Below are 8,524 nucleotides of genomic sequence, written 5' to 3' on the forward strand. Positions count from 1 at the left end.
AAAATAAACTAATGAATTATCGACATATGCGTCACAATAAGTATATAAAATTAATTTTATAGGAAAATTTGAACATTTAAGATTTTAATAAAATTAAATTTTTTACTTTTTTAAAAATTCTTAATTTATTTATTATATCGGTAAACCTCGAGAAAAGGGAAGGACCCATTTTCTATGATCTTGACCTTGACATATGTTGTTAAGGACACTCAAAAGTTATTGATAAAAAAGTTTGAAAAATGTGATCTAATTTTTCGTTCTTCTTGAAAGTTAAGTTAATTACTTTGACATATATTGTCAAGATCATTGTCCTGAGTAACGTTTAAAAGGTTTTAGCCGTCGTCTCGTTGTTTGTTAGAAAGTTATAAAAAAAACTGTTTTATTTCGAAATGCCATAATTATTGTACGTGTTGCTTTATTTTGATATTTTCAATATTTTCATAACATACACACACACACACACACTCACGGGGGGGTTCAAGGGGGGCTTTGGGCCCCTCCCTTCCTCACCCAACCCATCCACCTCGCTTCGCATGTACGTTACAAGACAAAGCAAAGTTCACATGGGTTTGCAACTTTCCACGCAAAACGAGGTGGACGGGGCGGGTGCGGGAGCCGAAGACCCTCCTTGCGTGTGTATATGTGTTTGCGTGCGCACGCGCACGTGTGTGTGCATTTGTCCTGTAGATGATAGATGTTCCGAAACTTTATTACCATTAATTCGGAAACACATTGCACCTGATTCTATTATTTACAGTGATTGTTGGCGTGCATACGATAACATCAATAATGAAAATTATATACACCAAAAAATAAATCATTCTGAAAATTTTGTTGATCCCGAAACTGGAGTTCACACTCAAAATATAGAAAGATTGTGGAGAGAAATGCGCGCCAATATTCCACGTTTTGGTACAAAAAAAGATCACTACGAACATTATATTACTGAATTTTTATTTAAAAGACAATATTCTTTTGATAAACGAATTGATGTTTTTTTTGATATTATGAAAGAATTCTATCCAATAAATAATAATTAAGTTTTGTTATATTATTTATATTATGTTTAAATAAATAAATTTCTATGTATAATTTATAAAACTTTTTTGTGTATAACTTTTTAATAAACAAGGATCGACGGTTAAAACTTTTTGGAGGTTACTCAGGACAGTGACCTTGACAACATATGTCAAGCTCAAGGTCGTAGGAAGCCCCTTTTCTTAAGGTTTATCATTATATCTTTGTAAATACTGTTTTTTGTACCATTTAGTGACACATGAATTTGAAATTGTCCCAATTTATGACATATGTTACGTCTGTATTATTGATAGGTGATAGGCATGTAAATGTCCCTATTACTGACACGTCGTAGAAATAGGAAAGTTTCAATTACTGACACGTCGTAGAAATATAAGATACGTCTCTTTACTGATACATAAATACTTTCAGTTTTTCTTTTTATCATTTAGGATAAATATTTTCTTTATATATATTCTTCTTTTTAATTTCTAAAATTAATTTTTTAAATTCTGTATGTATACTTAATTCTATAACAAATTAAAGAATCACAAAGGAATCAAGTGTCTTGCATGTGACAAACATTTGTATGTGACAATTAATAGGTTAAGAAGTATATTGACTGTCACAAATTGGTACAGAATTATGAGTGACCCTATTACTAACTTAAATATAGAATTTATAGATTAGGAACTCGTATTTGTATTAATTTTCTAAATTCTGGAAAGATAAGTTATGATATTGATGCTATTCCTTAATTTAATAAAGATTAATATTTATAAATTACATGTTTTCTTTAAAAATAGAAATGTTTTTATCGTTTTATTTATTTATTTCAATTGTCAGTAATAAAGACAAACAAATATTTTTAGTGCCGGTTAGTGACACATGCATAATTAAAAAAATATGTATTTTGTGACGTTTTCAGAGAGATTTAAACAATTTGTTAAAAAGTTGGCTAAAAAAAAACTTGATCTCAAAAACTGAATATTATTGGTTACATTCTAGCGATTCCTTATTACCAAAAGCCTATGGTCTCCCTAAGATACACAAAGAAGATATTCCAGTTAGGATCATTGTCTCGTCCATCAATACAGCATTATATTCATTAGCCTTATTCATACACAAAATACTACTAAACAGTGTGCCGATTGCTAAGAGCCATGTGAATAATAGTTTTTAACTATATAATGAACTTGCGGGCAGTACAATTAATGGCAATGACGTTCTGATTTCGTTAAATGTAGTTTCACTATTTACAAATGTACCATTAGATATTGCGATTAACAGCATAAACACAGTAGATGGAACTACATAGAAATTCACACTATCTTGCCATATGACGAATTCACTCTCGCAGTTAATTTTGTCTTAACATCGACATATTTTACTTTTAACAACAAAACTTACAAACAAACATGGGAGCCCCATGGGATCCCCATTATCACCCATGATTGCGGATCTGGTCATGCAGGACTTGGAAACATCAGTATTTAACTCGTTAAAGTTACACACATCTTTGTACTACAGATATGTTGATAACATTATAATGACCGCTCCATCAGATTTGGTCTCCGAAATTGTAAACGCGTTCAATAGTTATCACGATTGTTTAAAATTCACGGTAGAATGTGAGGTTGACCATTGCTTAAGTTTTTTGGATCTATCTATTAAGATAAAAAACGATACAATCTACATCGACTGGTTTTACAAAAAAACTTTTTCAGGCAGAGTCTTATCTTTCTTTTCGAGCCATCCGTTCTGCCAAAAAATAGGCATTATCTATAATTTGGTAGAAAGAGCCCTGTTATTGTCACATCCACAATTTCATCAGAAGAATATTGAATTGATTATCAATATATTACTAAGCAACGGTTACTCTCTAGATATGATAATTAGAATAACTAATAGAAGAATTGAGAGTCTCATTTCTAACAAATTTAATAACATAAACCAAGTAAAACCAACAAAATACCCTGATAATAACAACGACGAAAAAGCGAAAAAAATTTTTGTGATTCCATATGTCCAAAATGTTTCCGAAAAGTTAGTCTCCACGATTAAAAAACCTGATTTATTAATAGGGTATCGATGTTTTAATAAATTAAACAAAATTATAAAAGTACAAAAAGATAAAAATCTCCGCATGACGAACTCCAATGTCATATATAAGATAAGTTGCAATGGATGTAACGCGTCTTATGTAGGACAGACAAAAAGACAATTACGGACACGAATAAAAGAACATACCAACAACATAAAATTGACTTCGGACAAACACTCGGTAATTTCAGAATATATTCTAAATGAAAAACATACATTTAACTGGGATGATGTCAAAATTTTGGATTATGAGGCTAATTATCATAAGAGACTCATTTCGGAGATGTTACATATTAAGGAGCAACAAAAGGGCTTAAATTTAAATAAAGATACAGAACTGTTAAACGAAGCTTATTTTGACATCTTAGAAAAATTAAAAAACATAAACAACTTGTTTGTAACACAGAAATAATTTCGGTTAATGTTGTTATGTTTAAATATAATAAAGGTTATACCTCGACTTTTAGATTATTACACAGTATAACGTGGAGTTTGTTGGAGGTGGGATGTCTCTTTTTAACAAGAAAACGTGTAGATAATACATTTGACATACAAGTAAGTTTTAAACTGGAATATTTTTTAAAAAAACGGTAATTAATTAGTCATTTTTGAAAGAATTTTCAACTTCATACAACAACGTTAACGTAATTTTGATATCTTATAGAATTTGCAATTTTTACGCAACCAATTAGACTTAGACTGTGGTTGAAGAATGAATTGAATTTTTCGCCTTCAACCAACGAAGAATGACCATTCATCAATAACTTGCGATGTTGATAAAAAGATTAGAGTCCTTGCGTGCGAATCGCGGTGTCTTAGACAATTGACGTTTAGATGTGTAGTTTTATAAGTTTTTTTGAAATTGATTCCCGTCGTACGGAATAACAACATTTGATATTAGTTTTATAATGTATTGAAAAAGACTGCGTACAGTCGAAACGTTTACCACTTAAATGTAATTTACTACTTAAATAAATTTTTACTATTTTGACGAACACCTAGTTTAATTTGCTCGTTCATTGGCCGAATAGATAGTAATATATTTATTGTTTATTTACTTTTAATTTAATAATAGCTAGAATCAATCGATGGAAGGAACCATCGGTATAGTCGTCGCCTCATAAGATATTAGTGAGCAAGTGCTCGATTTGCCATCGTTGGCGGTATGCTTATAATCATAATATTTTAGCGTTTACAAATGTGTTTAGTTTTATTTAAAATTTGTTGTAATAAATAATATATATAATTTTGAATACCAACACATTTTTTAGAATGAACATTAATCTATATTAATTGACTTATTGAAAAAAAGAAACACGATTGTCACAAATTGGGACACTGTCAATAATTGGGACATTTACCTTACACATTTTGAAAAAAACATAATAATATCGAAAAAGCTGTATTTATAGTCTGTTCTTATATTTTATTATCTTAGATAAGATCTAAAAATTCCATTCGGCTACCTGAACGGAATTTTAAAAAATAACTTAAAACGATTTTAAATATGCATACAAATAGACTACAAATACCTAACATTTATATAATCTTAATTTAAAAATGATAAGATATCTTATTTATGGTTATTGCGCTTATATGTGTTAATTAATATAAACTATAAAACCAATGCAATAAATGATAAAGCTAATTTAATCTTTAACATATATTCCTCAAATGTCAAGTCCACCACATCCACCACAAAAGTTTACTCAATTTTGAGTTATTAGCAGATTTGCGGTATAAACAATGTGATCTATCTGCAACTATTATAACATGACTGAGTTTATCTGTTTTCAAGTTCAATCACATTACATAATTAAATTATTTATATAGACTCTTGTAAATACGAATGCAAAAGTTATTTTTTAAACTTTAGTTTTTTGAACATGCACCATTTGATATTTGAGCTATTGAACTTATTTAAAATGATATTTACTTCAACTTTAATTTTACAGTAACTTAAATTTATTATTATTTTAACATTATTATAATATTTATTATTATAACACAAATATTACACTGAAAGAACGAAACCCATAAACTGACTGGACACCTTTTATACTGAACTGATTATACTATAAAAAGGGATTTGTGTGTGTGTGTGTGTGTGTGTTTGTGTGCGTGGCGCGTGGCGCGTGTGTGTAGTGAGAATATAAGGGTTTTTCTCTCAAGCACTGAACAATAATTCTTTATCGTTTAGAAATGAGAGATCATCGTTGAGATATTATTATTTCGTCGATGATTTTATTAATAACCTGGGTTGCGTAATTCAGTGTGATGTTTAAGACACAGGCAATAGTTTTTATATTATTTATATTTTTTTGATGTGCAAAATAATAAAAATACTAAAAACTGCTATCTAAACATTATATTGTTGTGAGAGTATATTTATTGCTTCTAAAAAAGAAATTTAAATGTAAAAATATTTAATTTATTTCTTTGTGAACAGTTAGTTTGGTGCTATATAAAGTCAAAATTATAATTTTTTTTTTTTCATTTTAAATTGTCAACATTGCCATATAACATCGTCATCTAACAACTAGAAAAATTTATAAATAAAAGGCAGCTGCAAAAATGTATACAGCGAATAAAATTTAGACCGATACATATACAACAATATGACTTAAAATTTTATCACGAAAAATGACACAAACACCATTTTACGTTAATAACAGTTTAAGAAACTTACATATTATACCGTTTAAAAGGTGATACTCTCATCTGTCATTTGAATACAACATTGATTTATTTTTGTTGGTTTTAAGATGTGAAAAAATCATATTATTAGAAATGACGAAAAATAAAATAAATAAATATATAAATAAATAATTATAAATATTCACAGGGTTGCTACCAGAGATGTAAAATATCTAAATAAAAGATAACATTTTCACAAATACGAATTTTTTTTAAGAACCAGAATAATAATCTAAATATAAAATAGTCACAAAAAAAGTCGACAATATTTAACACTATACGTATTTGTCTCTAACAGATAACCTTCATGCAACATCCGTTCATGATAAAATTCCAGCGAAATAAACATCGGAATAAATAGCAAAAGAACCTAATACAATAAAGCAGAAGTTTTTTCTCACTATGGCAAACTCTTTATTGGTTAAAAAATAATTCTTTCTGCTATGTATCCACTGGAGAGAACCAGCAATGACTAACGATTTATAAAATAGCATTCCGCGGGAATACTCTTGCAGTTAAGTTGTGATAATACGAATATGTTAGTCGAATATTCATTATCATAATTATCGCACCGCGAACTTCTGAGCATCCAGTCTTCTTCGCTCTGACTTAAAATATATAGCTTTAAAAATCCTTACTCGTCGTCCAATTATAATAATAAATACGGTTATTCCAAAATTTGTGTCTCATAGTACAAATGGTGTTAAACTTAAAATTCATGTATTGTAAATATAACTTCTTTCAATTCTCTGATAGATGTCCCATCATTAAGCTCCTCATGGATAATTAAAAAGCAACATTTGCTGATCCAAGCAGTTGCCATTTTACTTGCACTCGCATTTTGCCAACAAGGTAGTAAATTCAATTAAATAAGTCTTTATTTCCTTCCTTTCTTTGATCATTTTGTTTAAATTTAAACAATTCATAGATTTTCGCAGAATGTTCCATTCTTGTAAAATCGTTAAGCCGCTCATTTATGGAATTATTCATTACATTCCTCTGTTATTGCTCTTATTTCCTGTTATTTTTACCCATTTATTTTTTATTCTCCGTTCTAACATCTATTCAGATAGAACGGGGAATAAAAAAGAAATGTGTAAAAATAACAGGAAATAAGAGCAATAACAGAGGAATGTAATGAATAATTCCATAAATGAGCGGCTTAACGATTTTACAAGAATGGAACATTGATAAAGCTGTAACATTTTCTCGTTAGTATTTCTCACCTCTCCTCAAGGGTTTAGCAAGTATGATATGAAACTGATTCTCATTTATTTGAGTTACCAGTTACCCTTATTTTTAGCTCGGACACAAGAGAATCTTTTATCTTTCCCTTTCCTCCCCGATTAATAGGCACACTTGAGAACCGTAGTATTCTTTTCTTTAATTGTTTCTCTTTCGTCTAAAGTTCTTTCCGATTAACAATTTCATTACTTTATCTTTTTTATTATTAATATATATTTGTGGAATATCAGAAAAATTAAGAATAAAATAATCATGTTTACGAAGTATACAAAATTGTCAGAATAATTAAATAAATCTTGTGTGTGTGTGTGTGATCAGGTTTATCAAATTTTACTATTTATTAATTTAATCTAGACGCATTATTCAGCAAAAAAATTTTTCAAATTTTAATATTTAATCTATTGTACATGTAAGCGGCGAATTCTGTACTTTTAACCGTCTTTAGTGTATACACTTAATTTTTCTCGTTTATACATTTCGATTTAATTTTGTTTTTCTTATCTTATTAATTATATATTGAAATAACCAGTCAGAACTTAAAATAATTTTAATGTTATAATTTTCATTATTTCTGTTTGATAACTTCCAAATTTGTGTAACTCACGATAATAATTACAAACACAAATCAATATACATTACATTAATGTATTTGTATTTCTTTTGATGTTACTACCGATCGTAAAGTTAATTATATATCTTTGATATTTTAAAAATAGTTTATGCATTCTTTTTATCTTAAATTTTTAATAAATTATAATATTTAATCTAAGAATTTATTCAATTAATTAACTTTGCTGTTGCTTCCCTAATCCAAAATCGCACTTGATTCTATCTCTCTATTTCAGCAAATATTAAATTCTTTTATCAAAAAAGACTACCGTATATCAAAAACATATCGTGTAAGAGTGACTTCCCTAGTTGTTTACTGTTCTTCAGGTCTGATAGTTCGTTCGAGACGTACGTCTTAAAGGTATGATAAAAAGTATGGTAATATTTGTTACTTCTTTTTAACAACCATTTTTCCATAGATTTAAACACTAACATTGTAATTTATATATTTATTATAATAAAATAAGTGATATGAAAAATAAATCAAACAAAAAATCTAAACTAATATAATTAACAACAACATATAATTAACAATCAAATAATAAAAATATATCTGCTGGTAAAATTTCAATCAAATATATATGATCAAATAAGCGATGTCTTTTAATATCAGTTAATTTGGTTATGTATCTAGATATGTACCCACAGCTCTTGAGAAGCAGGAGAAAAGAAACATTAATTGATTATAAACATTGGTAAACTAAATTGATTGCTTGAGAGAGAGAGAGAGAGAGAGAGAGAGAGAAAGAAAGAATACATATTTATATAAATATATAAGTAACTTAAGTATTGCAATGTTCTTTATCGTAAATATTACAGTATAAGAACATATGTTAACTGTATGCATTAACTG

This window comes from Anoplolepis gracilipes, chromosome 2 (genome assembly GCF_047496725.1).
Source record: "Anoplolepis gracilipes chromosome 2, ASM4749672v1, whole genome shotgun sequence".
Classification (NCBI taxonomy): domain Eukaryota; kingdom Metazoa; phylum Arthropoda; class Insecta; order Hymenoptera; family Formicidae; genus Anoplolepis; species Anoplolepis gracilipes.